Raw genomic sequence first — 22,609 nt, 5'->3', positions numbered from 1 at the left:
GATCCGGCGCTGGTCCAGGATCCGGCGCCGATCCTGGTCAGGACCCGTCGCCGGAGACGTCCAGGATCCGGCTACACCTTTCACCAGCCGCCGCCGAGGAGCCCTACGCCGCAACCAAGATCCGAGAGGAGCAGCCGCCGCCGAGATCCGAGAGGAGCAGCCGCCGCCGAGGTTCGAGAGGAGCTGGCCATCACGACCTCCCTCCCCAGCCGGCCGCCACCACCTCCTCCCCCACCCCTCCCCCACGTGCCTGGCATAGGTGGGTCTCAGCCTCCCTCCTACCTCTGTCCAAGGCTAGGAACTCCCCTCCCCTCCCGATCTCCTCCCATCGTCCAAGGCCACGAGCTCCCCTCCCCTACCCGATCTGACGAAGAGAGGGCCAGGCCTTCCACTCCGGTGTTCGATGTGGCCAGATCCAGCCGGGGGACTCGCCGCAGAGCCTCCATGTCGGCGGAGCAGCAGCAGCCCAACAGAAGGTGGGTGCCCAATCCGTTTTTTGTTACGAACTGATGTATTTTGCCCTTATGTTGTTGAGTGATAATTTATATGTATTTAATTTACTAGATGAACTGCACACCTGAATGCAGCACTCGTGCAAAGATGCAACATCTTGGTCGGCTGCTTGCGGCGGAGCGTGTGGCTGGTGCTTGCAGCAGTGGCAGAGCAGCGTCGGCGAGCACGGCGCAAGTAGTGGCCAGAGCTACATGGGCCGCTGCAAGCATGCCATCCAGGCAGCACTTCAAGTATGACAATGTCCACTCTACACCAAGGTACGTGGGCACTTGTGCAAATATCTAGCATCTTCATCAACTAGGACTAAGTTATGTGTTTTCTTCTTCCTGGGTCATGCGGTGATAATTTGTTCTGCCTATTGTTTGCAAGTATTAGTCAGTTGGGAGATGAGGTGGTTTGCCATATAAGAAATAGAGTAAGGACAAGAAGGAGCTTTAATTGGGTCATGTCATGGTGAACTTGGAGCACAGAATTTTACAGGAGATGGTCATGGTAAAACAGGGTGCTTAAGATCTAGGGAAGTATAACATTTTTTTGGAAAGCTAAGTAAAACAAATTTACTTTCTGGGTCTAATTTAATTTTCTATGTTCATAATTTCTTGCGTGAATAGATAGACCAAGCCGAGCAGGGCATCAACTATCTACTCATGCTTTGGTTCATTTTCTTGGAGTATTTGTGTTCTTAAATTCTTAATCTTGGTTTTCACTCATTTGTGCTCTATCCTGTGAAGCTAGATTTGAATTTGTTGTCATAGAAACAAAATTTTTTATCGCCTTTAATAGTATAGAGATAATCCAGTTACGTATGCAATCCTCAATGAGGATAATTTTTTTCTGAATCACTTAGCAGCCTCTGCATCCTTCTGCCTTAGCCTGATCAATTTTTCCCACTATGTCGTTTTTTTGGCCAACATATTGGAACGAAGGTGTGTCTCCATTTCAAACATGCATCCGTTGAAAATTTGGTGTCAACCAGTATCTGGAGGATTTCATCAATGTTCCTCATATTTCTAATATTAGGATATTAGAAATCCCCTTTTCCCTACAATGTTTATCTTTTCGGTCTTTTAAATAATGACAATGTTTCTTGGTGTGCCAGTGCCCAGTTGTGTATATTCTTGGACCTTTTACATTCGATATTAACAATCCAAAACTTAACACTGTTCTAGCCTTCTAGAGGAACTTCCATTTAATGTTATCAAATTTCTTGCAGCAAACTTCAAAGTTCTCGATAGTTTTGCTTGCTAAATTTCCACAGGCTCACATATTTTAGTGTTGTGCTGTTTAGATGTCAATATGATGCCCATTTCTTTTACAGGTAAGGCAAGAGATCCGTCTGCTGGTACTATGATTGGTCGCTGCACTACGCTGGCCGAGGCCACACGTCATCACCTACCCCACCATGCTGCACCTTTGGATTGCTTGCTGCCGAGCCCGACGCCATCTGTCGCCCCTTAACACTTTTTTAAAATCATGGAAAATCTCTTGGTTTCTTTACCATGTTGTAATTTGTTTCTATGCTTTACATTTTATTGCGTCATGTCTCCAGGACGGTGTTTTCTAAACTACAGTTGCATTAGCATGAGGCTCTTGTGTAATATGCAGGACTACTTCCAAACAACATACAACTTCTTCTAGATGTCCTCACACTTTCTATTTCCAATGCATAGAACCCAAAAATATGCTTTTCGGATGTCTCAGGTATGGAATTAATCACTACTACAAGCTTTGTCTACACTTCATAAGTTATATGGAGCAAGTTGATCTTTAGAAGAATAACATGTGAAATTCAACTTTTGGATTTGTTGAATTAATATGAATGTAGCCTTCTTCCTTCTTGGCCAATAGGTGCTCGAGTTCTTTATCTAATGTGGGTACTGAATATATGTGAGTCCTGTTGTAGCATATGAAAGGAGCCTTGATTGTTGAGGATTTCACAATTTATTACATCTTTTATCATGATATATTAAATAACTTGCTGGTATGATCTGGGAGCAGATTGTTGCTTTTGTTGGTGAGCCAATCAAGCAATTGGAATAACTATAAATTTTTGTTAATTGCACTCCAGGTTATCTGCTATCAGATTGTTCATACAACGTGCCACAGCCACTTCTGCAGGTAATATGCTAGCATGTCTTCTGATTAGTTTAGCACATGGATTGTTAATGTTTTTTCTGCCATGTTGCTTGATAGTTCCAGCCCATTGGATTTTCACGTGCTCGCTTGTGAGATGGATATAGTTGTGCATTTTGTGTTTCCTGCTATTTTGCAGACCTCTTCCTCTGTTTATAGGCTCCATTGAATAACATGTGAAATTACAATGAAGATCAGTATGTGTTTTGATAATATTTCTTCTAACTTGTTTTTAAGCTGAATCTTGACAAAAGAATCCATACATCTGTTACTCTTTGCGCTAATTCTCTTATTGCAGAGATCAGATAGTTATGTTTTTTTAAATGGAACATGCACTAGGGTTGCTCCAGGATCTCTTGTCCAACCCTCAGCTAGACCATTATGGTTATCTCTGTTATGTTTTTAAACGCATGTCACCTTTTTTGCTTACGGTATACTCATATATTACAACGAAATTAGAAGTGGGCCGCTACAGCATTAGTTGTGCTTGCTGCAATCGTTGGTAATGCACAACATTCAATTATATTTTACAACATGGCAATGGCTCAGGAATCAAGAGACATCAGATCTGCTTTTTAAGCTTTTTCTCAGGGGGGGGGGATCACGGGCGGCACACGCCTTGTCCCCCTGTTTGCGGTGGCGTATCGACATGAACACAGGGGGAGGGGATCGAGCCGAACGATTGGTGAGGTACTCCTTTCCGGTTCTTCAAAAAGTACGGTGTAAAGGAGAGAGGGAGCCAGGGTGAATGTGAGGTGGACATTATCCAGTTCTACAGGAGAGGCTTCTAGCGAGAAATATTCCGCTACAGCGGAAAATCGAGCAGGAAGGGGAGGGTCCGACAGGAAAAAGGAAGGTTGCGTCGTGGTGGGGGGTGACAGCTTTCAGGTCGTGATCTACACACACGCGATCTGTGGATGCCTCGATCTGAGCCCAGGAGGAACTCGAGGACGAACAGAAAACACACACGAACACGGGAGACAGTTTTGCGACGCCTTAATTCCAGCGTCTTTTCTGTTTCTCTTCTTTTATTCAACAGGGAAAACAAACTGAGCGACTTCTACGCCACGACCCAACATGCTCGCACCATCCCACGGCTTCAGATCGTGGACTCGCTCGTGCTACGAAAACGCTAGACACGACTTGGCCGCAATGTGGACTAAGCACGCTTCTGGCCATACAGAAACATGTACGTACAAAACACGTACAGATAAACTCCTAGGTGTCTATAACTGAAACACAAAGAAGAAAGACGTACAGTCTTAGGAAACTAGGAAAGAGGACAAGGTTAACAACAACAATCACCTCCTTAAACTTGTCACTTGCCTTTCATTGCCCTCATGCCAATCCTCTCCCTCATCTCCAGAAATTTTATTCTTCCAAGCGGCTTTGTGAGTATGTCAGCCAACTGATCGCCACTACGGACATGCTCCACGGACACGGATCCTGACTCCACCATGTCGCGGATGAAATGATATTTAATATCAATATGCTTACTCCTGTCATGGTAGACCGGGTTTTTGCAGAGAGCTATAGCTGACTGGTTATCAATTTTCAGCAATACTTGATCAACCTCCTGCCCGAGCACATCAGCTAATAGCCTCGCCAACCATATTCCTTGACAAGCTGCATATGCGCCCGCCATATATTCAGCTTCACATGATGAGACAGCGACGACTTTCTGTTTCTGTGAGAACCAAGTGATCAGACAAGGGCCAAGATAGAACATAACTCCACTTGTGCTTTTTCGATCATCAACATCCCCAGCCATATCACTGTCACTATAGCCATACAGGCGCAATGCTGTTCCTTCCTTCCTCTCATAACAGCACCCATAATCCAGTGACCCCTTCACATATTTAAGGATGTGCTTGACAGCAGCCAAGTGTTCACTGGTTGGTTTCTCCATGAACCTACTGACAATACCGACAGGGAAAGCAATGTCCGGTCGTGTATGAACTAAGTACCTGAGACTTCCAACAATGCTACGGTATTCAGTAGCATCTACTGGTGGAGCTGTACTGGTTTTCCTCAATTTCAGTTTGGGTTCCATCGGCACATGTGCTGGGTTACAGTCCATCATTCCCGCCTTCTCAAGAATTTTTGTAGCATAGCCTGACTGACAGAGAAAGATGTTCCTTGGACTTTGTCGTACTTCTATTCCAAGATAATATGACAGCAACCCCAGATCACTCATACTGAATCTGTCTTTCATTTGCTTTTTGAAAGAAGCCACTTCTTCAGTGCTTGTTCCAGTAATGATTAAATCATCTACATATACTCCAACCAGCAACTTGGATGTGCCATGACACTTCTTGTATAGGGCGTGTTCCAGAGGACATTTTTCAAAACCTAGTTGCACTAGAGTTTGATCCAACTTTGTGTTCCATGCCCTTGGAGCTTGCTTCAGACCATACAAAGCTTTGCTCAATTTCAGAACTTTTTCTTCCTCTCCATTCACTTCAAACCCTGGTGGCTGTGACACAAACACTTCCTCAGCAAGTTCACCATTTAAAAATGCTGACTTTACATCCATATGATGTATTTCCCAACCCTCCTGAGCTGCAAGTGCAATGATAAGTCTGATGGTTTCCAAACGAGCAACAGGTGCATACACCTCCTCAAAGTCAATTCCATGCCTCTGAACATATCCCTTGGCTACTAACCTGGCCTTATGCTTCACTACGTTGCCATGTGAGTCCTTCTTCAATTTAAAAACCCACTTAAGACCAATTGGCTTTGTACCTGGTGGTAGATGCGTGAGCTTCCAAGTCTTATTTTCTTTAATGGAGCTCAACTCGTCCTGCATTGCACGCCTCCAGCATGCATCTTTGCTTGCCTCCAGGTACGAGGTTGGTTCAGCCATTCCCAACATACACAAGCTATATTCATCACCATCAATCTCGAAAGTTTCATCATAAATATCGTCGAGCAGCCGGTACCTTTGTGGTCCTTCTGACGTTGTTGGTTCTGAAACATTTGTTGGTGGTGATACAGAGTTTGGGGATGACTGCACCGCCGTCATCGGGGTCTCTGGTTCAGCTGTACTTTCAGAACTTCTCACCTCGTGATCAACCTGCAATTTCCCAGGTATTGGAGATGGCATGGGCACGCCAACGTCCAGATGTGCACCATACTGAACTGTGAAGGTAACACTACTCGGCTGTGTCGGTTCAGTCTTCTCTGAAACCCAATCCCACTGTCCATCTTCTTCAAATACTACTTCACGAGAGATGTGCAGTTTGTTTGTCCTTGGATCAAACATTCTGTATGCCTTTGAATTTGGCTCATACCCAATGAAGATCATGACCGAACTGCGATCAGCCAGCTTGGGAAGATGTGCACCAATTTTCTTAACATGTCCAAGACATCCAAATGTGCGCAGAAAATGCACATCCGGTTTCTTCTTGTACAGAGCCTCATATGGAGTCATATTTGGGACACTCTTAGTTGGTGCACGGTTGAGCAGAAAAACTGCAGTGGCTACAGCTTCACCCCAGAAAGTACCTGGCAATTGTTTGTTCTTCAACAGGCTCCGCGCCATCCCCACGACAGTTTGGTTTCGGCGTTCAACCACACCATTTTGTTGCGGCGAGTACGGAGCAGTGAGATGGTGCTTGATCCCCAAATCTTCACAGAACTGAACAAACTCCCTTGAGGTGAATTCGCCTCCTCTATCTGTCCGAAGTGCCCTGACAGTCAGTTTCAATTCAGTCTCAACTGATGCCTTGATCTTCTTCACTGCACCTAGTGCCTCATCCTTGCTTTTGATGAGCACAACCCACATATAGCGAGTGCAATCGTCCACTATCAACAAGAAGTACTTTTTCCCACCAAAAGTTGCTGGAGAAATTGGGCCACAGAGATCTCCGTGCAACAGCTGCAGAGCTTCGTCTGCGCGAAAGTTAGCTTCAGCAGGAAATGGTCTACGGCGCTGCTTAGCGACCAAACAGCCATCACAAAACCGATCACCTTGATCTATCAATGGTAAACCTCTCACCATCTCCTTCTGACCTAAAATTCTTAGCGCTGAGAAGCTCACATGACCATATCTTGCATGCCAAAGCCATGCGTCATCACCTGACTTGGACAGCAAACACTCTGGCAATGTGATGTCAATATGAAACACATACAGCCGGTTTTTGGTTCTTCTCACTTTAGCTAGCACCTTGCACTCTCGGTCTTGCACCACCATCACTCCATCCTCAACTGAATATTTGCAGCCTATCTCGTCAAGCTGGCCGAGGCTAATGATATTGTTTTTCAGCCTCGGTATGTAGTACACCTCAGTCAAGATGCGGTGATCACCAGTGTATGCCTCAAACAAAACCGAGCCTCGTCCCTCGATCTCAACAGTGGAACCATCTCCAAATTTCACTGCACCGCGAATGGAATGATCGATCTCTGCAAATTTGTTTAAGCACCCAGTCATATGGTTGCTAGCCCCGGTGTCCAAATACCAGGCCTTATCCATGCTTCCCTGCAGCTTAGGTTGTACTTTGTCCTCGTGCAGCATCACAGTTTCACTCACTGTCTCTGTCACCTCAACCAGAGTGCACACCTCTGTCAACAACAGTGCTGGATCCTCATCAACTTGCTTTTGCACAAGATTGGCCTTCTCTCGCTTCGGTTCCGGGCAATCAGAGGCGAAATGACCATTGACATTGCAGTTAAAACACTTAACTTTTGAAATATCAAACTTACGATGCTTTTTCTGCTTGCCCTTCCCATTGTTCTGGCCATGGTCACCACGACCTTTGTCCTGGCTGCCGCCTTGTCCTCCGCCTCTCTTTGCACCGGAACCTGAGGCACCGCCACTGTCAGTCGATTTCTTTCCTTTCATCAGCGATTCGAGGGCACGTGTGACGAGCATCAGCTGCTCATCCTTGTCGCTGCGGTTCTGCCGGCGCCCGCGCTGGTTCTCCTCGAACGCCGTGAGGCGCCCAACTGCCTCCTGCAGAGTCATCGTCGACATGTCACCCCACTGCTCGATGGTGTTGACGATGTCAGCGAAGCGATCCGGGACGGCGCTGAATAGACGCTCCACCACGGCCTCTTCCCCAAGGGTGACGCCGAGGGAGCGGATCTCGCTCACCAGTGTGGTGAGTTTCCTGGCAAACTCCGGGATAGTTTCCCCGTCCGCCATGTCGAGGCGATCGAACTGCCTTTTCAGTTGCCGCGCGCGTGCCTTCTTCACGCGATCCTCTCCGACGCGGGCACATCGGATCATCTCCCACGCCTCCTGCGCGGTGTCACAGTCCGCAACCTGCAGCATAACATGATCCGGGACGGACTGGGAGAGCGCCGCGAAGGCCCCCTCGTCCGCCGCTTGGTCGTACTCACCGGAGCCATCAATCGCCGACCAGACACGTAGCGCCTTCATCAACACTTTCATCTTGATAGCCCACAAAGAGTAGTTCGTGTCCGTCAGCATGGGGTACTGCACGGGCACATTGGTGGCTCTCGACGGAGCAGCCAGCACCACGGCGCCATCACCGTCGCCTGTGCTCGGCCTCCTGGCTGCCGGCGGCGTGTACTTTCCGCCACCGCTGCCGCCGCTCTTCCCGTCGCTCTTCTTAGGAGACGTATCCCCCATCTCCACCAATCGCCTCCGATCACCGCCGCCGGACGCCGCAGGAACCTAGAAACCCGAAGCTCTGATGCCAATTGACAGCTTTCAGGTCGTGATCTACACACACGCGATCTGTGGATGCCTCGATCTGAGCCCAGGAGGAACTCGAGGACGAACAGAAAACACACACGAACACGGGAGACAGTTTTGCGACGCCTTAATTCCAGCGTCTTTTCTGTTTCTCTTCTTTTATTCAACAGGGAAAACAAACTGAGCGACTTCTACGCCACGACCCAACATGCTCGCGCCATCCCACGGCTTCAGATCGTGGACTCGCTCGTGCTACGAAAACGCTAGACACGACTTGGCCGCAACGTGGACTAAGCACGCTTCTGGCCATACAGAAACATGTACGTACAAAACACGTACAGATAAACTCCTAGGTGTCTATAACTGAAACACAAAGAAGAAAGACGTACAGTCTTAGGAAACTAGGAAAGAGGACAAGGTTAACAACAACAGGGGGAGGGGGGGATTTTTATGTCAGCCCACACGTTGGAGATGACAATGTAGATAGTCTCTAGAAAATTATATTTCTCCTTCACATATGGTCTAGATTTAGGGGAGCATGGACTATCTAGACGGTTGAATTTTGGGAGCGTGCTGCACACCATTTTGATATCCGAACACGTCCGGACGTATGACGAACAGATGAGTTTTGACCCTAAAGACGACCTTAATAACTTTTTGATTTATTTATATGCATTATGCCCAATCCATTTTGCCAAGTCATAGTTTTAGGACTATCACAACATATGTATTACTTTGCACCCATGTCCTCTGTCAAATTTGTTCAGTGCAAAGCATTAATACTATGACCAGCTATCCAATTTGCAGTCCAGATATATTGTTTCCATAATCAGCAATGCAAATTTGGGGCAGCTTCAATTTTCTTGTCTGATTTTATTTTGCAATCTATAATCTGAACTGAAAGACAGGGGTACATGCGCTCAGGTTTTGTAGTTGACTAACCATTAGTAATGCAAATTAGGAGCCCCTTTAATTTCTGTGAGCTGCAAGTGCAGTTGACCAATAATCTCATACTTGCTCATAAGATGGTGAACTGAATCAACACGCCTCTTTTGGTTCCAACAAAAAATTCCATGCTTAGGACTGTAAAATCACTTCTGTGTAATGTTCATATGGGTCCGGAGGACATTTTACACTTGATGTTTACTTGTGGACGAGCGAAGCAAGTCTGAGCTGCCCTGGGTCTTCTAGAAATTATTGAAGAAGCATCACGTATCGATAGATCTCGATCCTTTGTGTTGGAAGAGCTGCTGCGTCGGACTATTATAGTTCATATCATAATGTTGATGCCTCTTTTGATATAGCGCTCAAATAAGATTAGGAGGAAGGGCATCACACTCTCCGAGAGCAAACAAGATACCACGTACCGATCCTGTCAGTGCATGTAATATCACTATGTTGTATTAACAAATCTGCCTAATGTTGTATTAACAAATCTGTCTTTTCTTTTTTCACATTGTGTAGGATTTAGAATTATGACAAGGAGTCAGGGACACAATCAGATTTATACCATCCGTTGTGATGATACAAGGAAAGTAAACATATACGCATATTGTGTTCAACGTGATGATACAAGTGAAAGCTGGCCTACGCTGCCAACTGATCTGCGGCAGCGTGGAAGGAGTGTTCAAAAGCAGCAGGAACAGTTGTTCCACTGCTGGTCGGAGGGAGAGCTTGGCAAGGGAGATAGAGGGAGCTCTACAACCACGATCTTGGCATACAACCCGATGGCATCATGCCCACTTAAGCTTCTTCCATGTTCCAATTCTTGCATTTGTTGGTCTTTTACTGTCAGAGCTTACGAAATCCATTACAAATGGAGGTGAGGCCAAGTCGTGAACTTGCTGAGACGTCTTTGCCTTGAATTCTAAGGCTTGAATCTAAATGGAGGTGAGGCCAAGTCTTGAACGAATACTAAGGTTTGCATCTTTTATAAAGCTTGACAATTACTGTGTAGTTTCAGTTAACATGATAGTCACGCGTGGTGAATCTCTTTTCTTGTCCAGAGATTTCACGAATCCAATATTGCCTACAGAACAACATCCTAGGGCCCTCCCAGTTTGATTCTCTTTATTTTGCTATATCTCAACTATTACATACATCATTTATGCTCTGAAGCTAACCATTGTATGCTTTGATTGGTTGGAGCGGCAAGGTTTTCCAGATCCTGGGAGTCTATCCCTTCCAACAATCTGGAGGTAGCATAGTACATCCGTACTCACAGGTTGGTGTCTGACTGTCTTTGAATGGTGTTGCTGCAGTGTTGTTTTCCAATGATTAATTTGCAGAAATTGATTATCTGGACATACATGTTTGCTATGTTTGCATCTTGTTTACATATCCCTGTGAGTTCTCTTACAGGAAGAATATGAGTTTGGTGTTTCTTTACTGCCTGGAGCGCCGAGTGTCTGGTACCAATGAACGGTGCACACTGATAGTCAGTGATTTGAACACTAGCTTATGCCAGATTTTACCGGTTCCGTTTTGAGCCTTGGAAGGCTCATTTCACAATCTTAATATTTTGACTACCTTTTCAAATGCCAGAGTATATTTTATATAGAAAATACCGACTGCAAAGTTATACTATCAAGTAAATTCCACACACAAAATAAATAAGAGAAACTTATATGTAACGTTGGCAGATGCTTGTTGGCATGGAACGGACATTGTGGATCCAGTGTGAGAATCTCATAGCTGCACTAACTAATTGTACTATTCTTTTAGAATGACAGCCTCCCTAAGTTTGTTTCATTTAAAATGGTTTGCCTCACTAATTGTATGTTAGGCTGCAACATCCTTAGTTCCTCCACATACGACCCTGCGACTAAACCGAGCCGCATACATCTACAATGCTTTTGTGTTGCTGATGCTGTCGCGGCCTCCCCGCATGGGTTCCCAACCTCTGTTCGCCGGCCCGCGCCCCCACATCTCCTCACATTAGTATGGCTGCCGGCTGCAGAATCGACGAGGAGGTCGCAGTGGAGGGGTGGTGCTGCAGTGGCTAGCAAGATATCATAAGCTCTCCTTTGTTCTTTTGTGTTTGAATCAGATTCAGTGGTTCTTGATTTTACAGTCATGTATCGACCACCATTGGGTAAGCTCATCAAGGTTTATCTTGGTTGCAGTTTGCATAAGCTAGGTTTGGATTACACTGACCTTTGCCAGATATATTTGCTTGATAGGTCGATTGCATTATATGCTAGAGGGTGCAATGACTTGTTTTTTAATGCTTGTATCATGTGCACCCTAGAGCCGTAACACTGGTTGTTTCAGGCCCTAAATAAAATCTGACACTTGAAAATTATCGGGGCATGCCGTTTGAACTACCACACCCCATATAAAATGGTGGATTATGCCATGATCGTATAAGTCTTGCTTACCCTGTAATTATGTTCATATGTTTGGACAGAGGGAATATGTCTGAGCCACCGTTATGTGTTTCTACTAATTAAAGAACAACTAGGGTCACTTGAAAGAAGACGAGGTATGTTGCGGGGCTGTTGTCGATTCTTGCCTATTTGTCATTGGTTATTCTGTTTTGGCGGAATTACTATGTTATCAAATTTGAGTGTTCAACAACTTGCAGAAGTAATTACATGCCAAATTTCTAAATCTTAGTTCATATGCAGCTGGAAGAATTCCACGATAGACCATTGCTTCAAGGTTGGGAGCGGCCACAACATAATTGACATCAAAACCAGATCTGGGTCCTACATATCCGGTCTTGCTCGGTGAGATTTCTATTTTCCAATCCGTTATATACCTATGATTTATTTGCTACATGAGGTAGTGGCGGGATCACCTTTACAATGCCAAATTATATTTCTATTTCTACAGTATTAGCTACTATCCAACAGCATGTGTTTACACTCTCATCAGTTAACAGAGTGATTAGTCATAGTAAACTATGTGCCAGCTTATGTGAGTCCAATCGATCTATCTTTTACCGGCATTCCCCATTGTGTAAATTGGGATTATTTGCACCAGCCTTCATACACTCCTAAAACATGGTAGGGAAGACAAGCAAATAGGCACCAGTGGAGCTATGGCAAGGCTCAAAGGGCCATGGCCCGCCCTGGGCTAGAGTGAGAAGGAGTTTTACATGAAGTTTATCCCACAATATTGCATTGATTTTTAGTTTGGTGGTGCTATTTGCACTACCCAGCCCGCCAACATTTTTTAGGTAACTCCGCCACTGCAAATAGGTATCACGATGGTTGCTGCCTAGAGGGAAGTGAGAAGAAGAGAAGACACAACATGGAGAGGAAGACAATCAGATATATCACTTGTTGCTTTACATCTTTTGTTTGAGCCTTGCTACCTGATTGCTCTTGCAATTGAGGTTTTCCAGTGAGCGTTTTATTACATAGATAGGCTCTTTCTGATGACAGCAAGGCTACGACAATGAGTAGGCATGCTCTTTTAAAAATGGGTAGGCATACTCTTTTCAAAATGAGTAGGCATCTTTCCTTTCTGAATAATGGTAACATTAATTTGTTTACTTGTTAAGATTCCCCTTGAATGACTTACTATTGTTATGCACTTATGTTGAATGAAATTTCATCCATTTTGTAGTATCCTACAATGGTTTACAGATGGTGTGGCTCCTTGCACTAAGATGATCGATCAGAGATCTAGAGTCCTCAATACAGTCGATGACGCCTCCTCAAGATTCACTTCTTTGTAGCCCCCAACCTTGGTATAGTATAAAAACCTACAAATAAATCAGAAGAATAGGCAATTATCGGATGCTTATGTTTGTTGGTGTAGTAGCCCTCTTAAGTCCAGTCCTAGAGAAGTGTGTCGTAGAAGCATATCAGGAAGACATGGACGTGGATATGCATTATGGTTGTATTATGGACGTGGATATGGTCGCTATATTAGCTATATCTTTTACATATTTTTCTGAGTTTGTTCTCAGGGGTGTGTCGCGGCTACCTGATAACGATCCAATATGGTTGTTTTATGATCTTGTCAAGATATTTCACACCATATGGATTAACTATCACCAGTTTTAGTTAATGATTCATGATATTTATCTCCCAATGATTATCTGTCCGCACAGTTGCATGCAACTACAAGTACAAACTAATTTTTTAACTTCCATTTCTTGATCAATTGACATTGGAAAGTTAGCACTATTAACGCACTTTTTGAAGAACACTGCTAATACACTAAAATCTATTTGAAACTTATTTTATGGAATACAAAGATTACTTTTTGATATATATGAAATATAAACTCCTCTACACTAGAAGCACAAAGAAACATGAAATGGAACCCCACCTTGAAACACGTAAAAACAGATATGATGTTGGTCTATGATATACCCCATTAACTGCAAAATTTAGCATGATGATGATGGAAGAAAGTTTTAATCAAGGTGTTATTTTCGAGCAAAAACCCAACATTTTATTATTTTCCCTTGATTGCATGCCTCATTATTTAATCACCGATGCACATATGCTACCTTCATGTTTCAATCATATTTACTTACTCTTCCAAGGAATTTATGGCCAGATGTGTTCAAATGCTTTTATCTTTTGAACATGTTTTCATATGAATGAACTGTGGTGCTTTTACTTTTCATTAAGGTTGCTTGACCAAGGTTGTTTAGTGATTGTGTGCACTCCATATGCATCGCCTTTGTCGAGTAAGAAAAACATGTTTTATCTCTGATTATTTCCACATAATCTTCTTTCGGTTATTTGATTTTCTTTACGTTTGTCCCCTTATGCTCCTCTTATTCCCTCAATAAAGTTTGGCCTTGTAGCAACGCACGGGGACATACCTCGACAATAGCTATTTCAAAAAAGAAGCAAAATGAGCGCATGATATATACCATTTCATATATCATGGCAGCAAAAACACATTGTGGTGGTCGCTCTGAGCTACGACGATGTGCATTTCTTAGCACCGGGAATTGGCCTAGGATGTCGTGGAGGGGAGAGGAGGGGGCGGGTGACACCGTGGAGGGAAGGAGAGATGGCGGTGAGAGGAAGGTGCGGGTTGAATGACGTGGCGTTGAGGGGAAGCAGCAGCAAGAGGCCATGGCGAGGAGAGATTGTGGCGACGAAGCCGTGACAAGGAGAGCAAGCAGGGAGAATGAGATGTGAGTGTGAACGTTCTGCCATGCAATGAGAGTCAGAGATTGAACTGTTTTGTTTATTGTAAGGTGAGAAGAAAAGGAGCTGCTGTTTGCTTTTTTTTTTGTGTGGGAAAAGCGACTGTTTGTTGTGAGAAAAATATCACATACCTTTTTATACAGTGAAAAATAACACATACCCTAGCCAGTCATTTTTGGAGAATAATTACCAAATGAGTTCCTTACTAAAATTCGGATGCGACTTACTCTACTAAAAAGCAGATGCCACTCACTCGGACTACATATATTGTATATGGGCTTATCTTATTTTTTTATTTTAATATGTGTTTATATATCGCTTTTGTTGATTAGAGATAAGAACTATGGCTTCGGATGATGCTTTGAAAATGTCAATTGACAAAGCTTTATGATTGGCGGACTGAAAAATCAACAATTAGAAGAGACATATATAAATAGTGGTTCTTCTTTATATATTTGTTGCACATGACAATATAGAAGATGTATTTTCATATATGCTTATTTTTGCAGAGTATGAGAGAGATGAAGATGTATGATGTCGACATTCAAAAGGAATCCTTTGACAAGGTTTCCAGCATAGTGTTGTTCGAAGTGGCCTAAAATTCACCGAATTACATACAATAATACACGTATATATGTGCAACCAGAATAAAAGATTAAAAGGCCCATGGCAACGCACGGGCACTCTACTAGTAGGTTTAACTTAGCACTCAGTCGTGGGTAGGTGAGTTGTCTAGTGCTCCAAGCCAGCCGAGGTCACCTCCCGTGGAGCAAATATCCTGGCCTAGTTTCTCATCTGTTTTCCTTATCCTCTGGTCTCATTTTTTAACCTCTCATTGTGGTGTAGAAAAACAATCCATAGAGACTTACATGGAAGAAAGTATGAACTTGACTTTTGTATCATGAGACGAGCACCATTGAGCAACTCTAGCAGACCCCGCAAAAGGCCCCTACCCGCAAAATAACCGTCAAAATGCGGGCCGGCGCAGAAAATCCCGCCCGAACAGACACCGCATCCGCGTCCGACCCGGAATTTTTTTTGCCGAGCGCGGCAAAAGATCTTCCCGACCTCTAGTTTCACGGGGCAGGAGCATGACCCAAGCTCGATCCCTATCTGCAGCGCGATTTGGCGGGAGGGACATTTCCGCGCGGCCATTCCCTCTCCTCCCAGCCCCAACCACCATTGCTCCCGCCACCTCCCGCTCCCGTTCATCCTCCTCGGCGATCTGTCGCCCCAATGGATGACACCTTGCCCTCCCTGTCTCCGTCAAGGTCGCGCATGCTCAATCCCCTCGGGCGGATCTCGTCGCCGGCAATATTGGCCCCGACGTCGCCGAAGGCGCCACCGCGGCTGCCCGCAAGCGTCAGGGCAGCGTGCTCGTGCAGGGCGGGAACCCGGCTGCCCCCGTCGGCAAGGCCCGTGCTCCGGGTGCCAACGTGGCTGCACGATCCTGGCCGGCGGCGACGAAGGTCGCCAAGGTCCTGGGCGCAAAGCGGAGGAAGATTCCGGCTACAAGGCGGCCGGCTACTTCATCCACTCCCTCCGGCCCGGAAATAGGATCGACGGCAATCCCGCTCAACGGTGCTGCTCCTACCGCAGCCGATGTGTTCGACGAAATGCACCTCCAAGTGGAACCGTGGAGTCCGACCATGTCAGTTCATTTTACCTTTGTTCAAGTTGCGCAAATCACATTGCATCATTCAAAATGATTGCATCATGTGAAACATTGCATTGTTCAAATTGTATAGGACAAAATTGCCCAACATAGGTACAAAGACATGGAGGCTTTGGAAGGAAAATTCTTCAAACTAAATCATTATTGGGAGTTGCTCAAGAATTACGACAAGTGGGCATTGATAGAGAAAGAGTCCCCACCGAAGAGAGGTTCACTTATAAACATGGATGAAGAAGATGATGATGGTGGCCCAAGGAACTTGAACAAGCCCGATGGCGACAAGGTGGATTCGGTGGGGGCTTTGGAGCCAATGTCGCCGATGCATTCAGTGCACTAGCCGATGATTTCAGTGTCGGCGTTGGCACAAGCGTCGGAGGTGGATTCGGCGGCTCCGATGATCTCCATGGACTAGATGGCGCGGAGTGAAGATCGACCAAGATGATGCCGGACATGGTCGTCGCTTTTGCAAGTCCTTTTGCGTTTGTCCTATCAAAACTATGCTTTATATCGCGGGCGAACTATGTTTTAGCGTTTGAATTTGAACTCATTTGTCCGAAGTTGAACTCATTTTAGCTTATTGGGGTTTTTGGTTTGCGGGTCGGCACGGTGCTGCCCGAACAGACCCCGCGTAGCCAACCCATAAAGACGCATATTCGGTGAATATGCCTTTTTACGGGTCCGTTTTGCGGGGTCTGAGTCTATCCTCGGCCGCCTCGGCCTGCATATGCCCTTTTCGGCGAACTGCAAAACACATATGCGGGTTCGCATTTTGTGGGGTCTGCTAGAGATGCTTTTATAGAAGTTGTGTCCATACAGACTGTACATGGAAAAAAGCATGAACTTGACCTATGTACCACGAGACGAGCACCATTAGAGAAGTTGTGCCTTCCCTTTTGTTGCAAACGGTGAGAACAAATCTCAGTCATCAATCTCTCACTATGGGTATCCCTCTCCATACGGTAACATGCAAATTGATGAGCATAACCATTGCTTGTGATCGTAAACCAAAACTGTGTTGCAGACTGAAATTTGTATAACAGAACCCCCGATATATGCCCTCTTGCATAATTGACGCACCCCATATTTGGCCACCCTGTTTGTTCAAGGCGATTCAGTGTGCAGACCCTGTTATATATATAGCCAAGAAAAAACTTGAATTTTGGTCTTACCTACTTTTGCCAATCACTTGCAAATCAATTACTCCATTTTGATGGTCATTATTAAATTTTGATAAAGAAATCAAATTCAGGATAGATTTAAATCCGAAGTATCGAAACAACAGACTAAATTTAAATAAAATTGCTTTCTTTTTTCTCAACCACTTACCCAAATGAAAGGGCGTGATATTTTTGGAGAAGGCATTAATAAGATACTCCCTCCGTCTCAATCTTGTCTTAGATTTGCCTAGATACAGATATATCTAATACTAAAACGTACTAGATACATTCGTATTTATACAAATTTAAGACAAGAATTTTGGGACGGAGGAAGTATGTACCACTCCACCTGTCCAGAATCCAAAACTTTCTTTCAGTTGGAGGTGACATTCCCTTCCAAACAATCTATGATTTCGGTCTTCAATAAGTGTTGCGTGAGTGCGTACATACTTTATGGTGTGCATATTACTACTTACTACGTCTATGTTGCAGTTGCCTTTAGAAAACCAAAAGAGAGTAGAAAAAAAATTGTCATCCCAAGTGGATTGAAGGTCGCTTGCGTTTTTTTTTTTTTGAGAAAGAAGGTCGCTTCGCTTGCGTTGACACAGGGATTTTTAACTAAACTTGGTCCCGACCGCGTGCAGTGTCCTGCAGCTGTGTAAGCAAGGTTACACTATCTCCTCGCAAAATGATAAAATAAACAAGAAAACACTATCGGCGTATTTCTTCTCGTCGTTGTTGCTGAACTTTATACGTGCGTTGTAGCCTTTTTTTGACATACTCGCTAGCCTCCTAAAAAATAAGTGGCCATTGTGAAAGTACTACCTCCACTTCAAAATATAAAGTTTATCAATTTTAAGAAAAGCCAGACTTCTCTATGTTTGACTATGTTTTGAGAGCAAAAATCAAAAAATATAATACACACCATGACATACATTTTTATATTTTATTTAGGGAAATTTTACGATGCATCATAATACACCAAATCACGTGTATTATATGGGCGATCTAACGGATTAGAATAATTGGGCCTTTTTGAGCCCAAGGGTATTATTGACCTAAAAAAATTTATACCTTTAATCGGCCCAATTAAGTCCAGGGGTATTCTCGTCCGAAATTTTTCGATTAAATTAATTGCATTAATAAAACACTTCATTATAGAGGTCCAATCATCGTGCGTACTCTTTTGAAATTTGGTTCGAGCGGTTCGCCCTCTCTCCTCCTCTCGAGCCCTAACCTCGACGCCCTCAATCGCCGCCGATCACCCCCGGCTACCTCGATCACCGCCGATCGCACTCGCCGTGTCACTCCTTTCTCCTGCTCCTACCCCCTCCATCGGAAGTCACCCCACTCGGGTCGCGGCGCCAGATCTTCTGACGAGCCTCCCCTCCTTCCCCGAGCGGACGCCACCTTCCCCGACCCGAGAGGCCACATCATCCTCATTGACGTGCTTCAACTTTTTCATGCCGGATCTTCGCTGTAAGTGCCTAGCCATCTCAAATCTTTGCTGGTCCCTTATGCTTATAGTACCAATAGGGGTCGGATTTGATTAGGGTTTAGGATATGTCATGTGAGGTTTAGGGTTTATGGTTTCAGAAAGTTGTGACGAGATTTCGATTGAAAGGGAGTGTAAGTTGGATTTAGCTAGGACATGTTGATGTAGTTAGTTAGGGTTTATGGTTTCAGAAAGTTGTGACAAGATTTTTTTCAAATGAAGTGTAAGTCGGATTTAGCTAGGACATATTGAAGCACTTAGTTAGGGTTGTGTGCCATGAGAATTTGTCAGCAGATTTGGATTCAAAGAAAGTTATTTTGGATTTAGTTAGGAGATGCTTTTGAATTGAGTTTCCAGATATTTTGGATTTAGTTAGGAGATAATTATTTTTGTATGGAGTTTGGAGATATTTTCTACTTAGTGACGAGATAATTTGGATTTAGTTAGGTGATAATTTTGGATTCAGTTAGGACACAATTTTGAATGGAGTTTGCAGATAATTGATCTATCAGGGTGGATCTATCAGGGGACTTGAAAGATTCGTGCACTTTGGATTTATTAGGAGATCATCAGTTACAACAAGTACAATCAATTAGATATTTCTGGATTTAGTCAGGGAATATTTTATACTTACTTCCAACTTTTGAAGGACTGAGTTTAGTACATGAATCCGATATGAAAAATTAAATCAACTATTTAAGCAGAGTATTGCATAATTATTATGTATGCTATCCATCCGTAACATTGACTATCTGTTTTCGTTGGCAGCATAACGACATGGATGATAAAGGCAACGATGGCAAAAACTTGGGGAATACAGGCAAGGATGACAAGGACATGGGTGATAGACGAAACGAAGGCAAAGGAATGGATGGTATGTGCACGGATGATAATGATAATGAGGATGCAGGCAAGGATGGCATAGACCTGGATGATGTACACATGCAAGGTAAAGGAATTGATAATAAAGGCATGGCTGGTTCAGATCTGAATGAGTGTATGGAATACATAGAGATTGTGAACAAGACTTTCAGGACTGAGGAAGAAGCCTACATGTTCTACGTAGGCTATGCGAGAAAAAAGGGTTTGGTGTTAGAAAGGATGATCTTAAGTACAGGGGTCCGGGTCCGAAACAAAATGCATACAGAAGGACATACAAGTGCTGCAAACAAGGATGGCGGGCCCTTAAGCACTTTAACAGAGCTGAAAGAAAAAGAACACCGAGGGGTCTTTCTCGGTGTGGGTGTCCCGCTCTTTTTCAGGTTGAGCTACAAGATAGTAGTGGCCTCTAGTTCGTCAAGAATTTTGTGGACAAGCATAACCATCTGTTTGTCCCTGCTGACCTGACTCCCTACTTATCGGCTCATCGTAGAATGACTGACGCACAAAAGGCCGATGTCATCGAGTATGTTGTTGGTGGACTTCGAACACATCAGATTATGAATGTAATGGAGAAGAATGCCGGAGGTCCCGACAAGCTTGGATTTATAGATCGAGACCTATACAACCATGTTTCAATCCAGAAGAAGCGCAAGATAGAAGGCAGTGACGCTAGATATTTGCTCACCTATATGATTGCACAGAAAAAAGCAGACCCGGAATTCTTTTTCAAATACACAAAAGACAAAGAAGGCCATTTGAGGAACATATTCTGGGCTGATTCACAATCCCGGATTGACTATGTTGCCTTTGGTGGTGTCGTGGTGTTCGACAGTACATACCGGTCTAACAAGTACAGGCTTCCGTTTGTTCCATTTGTTGGTCTGAACCATCACCGCAACACAGTTTTGTTTGGGGTCGGTCTAGTGTCAGACGAGACAGTTGCATCATACCAGTGGCTTCTTCATGTATTTTTGGAGGCAATGTCCCAGAGGCACCCATTTCAGCAATCACCGATGGGGACGGTTCAATGGCTAAAGCAATAGCTACTGTCTGGACTGGAACAGATCATCGTTTGTGCACGTGGCATATCGAGGAGAATATGGTGATGCACCTCCGCAAGAAAAAGCTTGAGGAATTTAGGGAATTCATTTACCGTCGTTGGGATGTTGATGAGTTTGAGAAAAGATGGGAGGCTTATAAGGTTCGGTTCAAAATAAAACCAACGGGAAGAGGTCGTCATGGGTTAACAGGATGTACGAGCTGCGACACAAATGGGCTGCTGCGTACACAAAGGGTAGATATTTCCTAGGCATGATGAGTAATCAGAGGAGTGAGTCTCTCAACTCAAGGCTTCATGTGCACCTGAACAGGAAGATGCAGCTTGTTGATTTGTTGCAGCATGTTGAGCACTGTGTATCCATAATGCGTAAGAATGAAGCAGCATTAGACGCAGTAGCAACACATACGATACCCTTCACTAAGCTGAATGCACACCCTCTGGAGATTGCTGCCTCTTATATTTATACAACTGTGATGTTTCCAAAGGTAAAGCGTCAGATTGTCGAAGGGACAAATTGGCAGGTCACGGACCGGGTAGCATGTGATGGTTTGGTCGTGTTTGGAGTTTTGTGCAAAGCCCCATATGATAAAGTCCCATATGGCAGGGATGCTACAGAATTGCAAGGTAAGGAAGGTAAGGATGCTGAGGACTTGCATGCAAAAAATTGGATGCTGAGGATCCCAATGACTTGCAAGGTAAGGATGCTGAGGACTTGCATGCAAAAAACTTGGATGCTGAGGATCCCAATGACTTGGAAGGTAAGGATGCTGAGGACTTGCATGCAAAAAACTTGGATGCTGAGGATCCCAATGACTTGGAAGGCAAGGATGGTGTGGACTTGCATGCAAAAACCTGGATGCTAAGGATCCCAATGACTTGGAAGGTAAGGACAGTGAGGAGTTGGATGCAAAAAAGTTGGATGCACAAGCCGTGGATGCTAAGCCTGTGGATTTTATATATCACGTGACTTGTCTGTTTACGTGCAAGACTGGATGATGCAACTTGTAAATGTAAAAAGTTGGAAAGTCAGGATTACCCAAGCACACATATATTCTGCATTCTGGATCATCTTGGTGTATGCGCATTTCCAAAAAAAATTGTCAAGAAAAGATGGACAATGCATGCCAAGCCAGCGTTCCCTTCTTCGAGGACTGCGAATACTCATGTATGGTCTGATCACATGAATAAGTATCATCAACTACGCAACATGGCTAGTGACGCTTTATTCATAGCCGCAGCTAGCGATTCACAGTCAGAATAGGTGATGGAGCTCCTCCGAAGTATATTGGTTGATGGAGAAAAAACTGATTTCGATGAAGGCCATAAATCGTTTGTTCCTTTGCCGGCAAACTTCTCTGCTGCTCGCGAATGCTGCACTGATGACGTGGAAAACCCAATCAAAATAGTTTCAAAAGGGAGACCAACTACCGAAGAATCGAACAAGAGGATTAAATCCACGCATGAGCGGATGAGAAAAAAAAGCAACGAAGTTAGTGCACATGTTTATCTCATTGTTCATTTCCATACATGCTTACAATGTTAATATGTTCTCTCTTTTTCTTCAATTTACTCAGAAACAAATCGGGGAAATCAAAGGTCACAAGGAGGAAGAAGCGAAAAGAGAAAGACTCAGAGACAGAAGAAGACACAGATTCGGATACAGAAGAAGAGGAAGATTCAAAAAAAGCAACGAAGTTAGTGCACATGTTAATCTCATTGTTCATTTCCGTACATGCTTAAAGTGTTAATATGTTCTCCCGGAGAGTGTTCACATGTTTTTCTTCAATTTATGCAGGAAAAAATCAGGGAAATCAAATAGCACAAGGAGAAAGAAGCAAAAAGAAGAGACAGAGTCAGATACAGAAGAAGAGGCAGAGGCAGATATAGAAGAAGAGACAGAGGCAGAT

General features: G+C 44.2%; 1 long non-coding RNA gene across 3 annotated transcripts; it reads left to right on the top strand.

Moving 5' to 3' along the window:
- Positions 1-338: 338 nt before the first annotated feature.
- On the top strand, positions 339-13,226 carry LOC123066704 (uncharacterized). Of its 3 annotated transcripts, none has more exons than XR_006431411.1 (6): positions 339-476; positions 9,773-10,198; positions 10,464-10,532; positions 11,718-11,792; positions 11,938-12,039; positions 12,884-13,226. It is a non-coding gene; the product is annotated as an uncharacterized lncRNA (long non-coding RNA). The 3 variants fall into 3 exon arrangements; XR_006431409.1 differs by lacking the exon at positions 339-476 and adding an exon at positions 2,472-2,631; XR_006431410.1 differs by lacking the exon at positions 339-476 and adding an exon at positions 9,577-9,682.
- Positions 13,227-22,609: the final 9,383 nt, after the last annotated feature.

The sequence above is a fragment of the Triticum aestivum genome, chromosome 3B, assembly GCF_018294505.1.
Source record: "Triticum aestivum cultivar Chinese Spring chromosome 3B, IWGSC CS RefSeq v2.1, whole genome shotgun sequence".
NCBI lineage: Eukaryota > Viridiplantae > Streptophyta > Magnoliopsida > Poales > Poaceae > Triticum > Triticum aestivum.
This window is presented reverse-complemented; position numbering and strand designations above follow the sequence as displayed.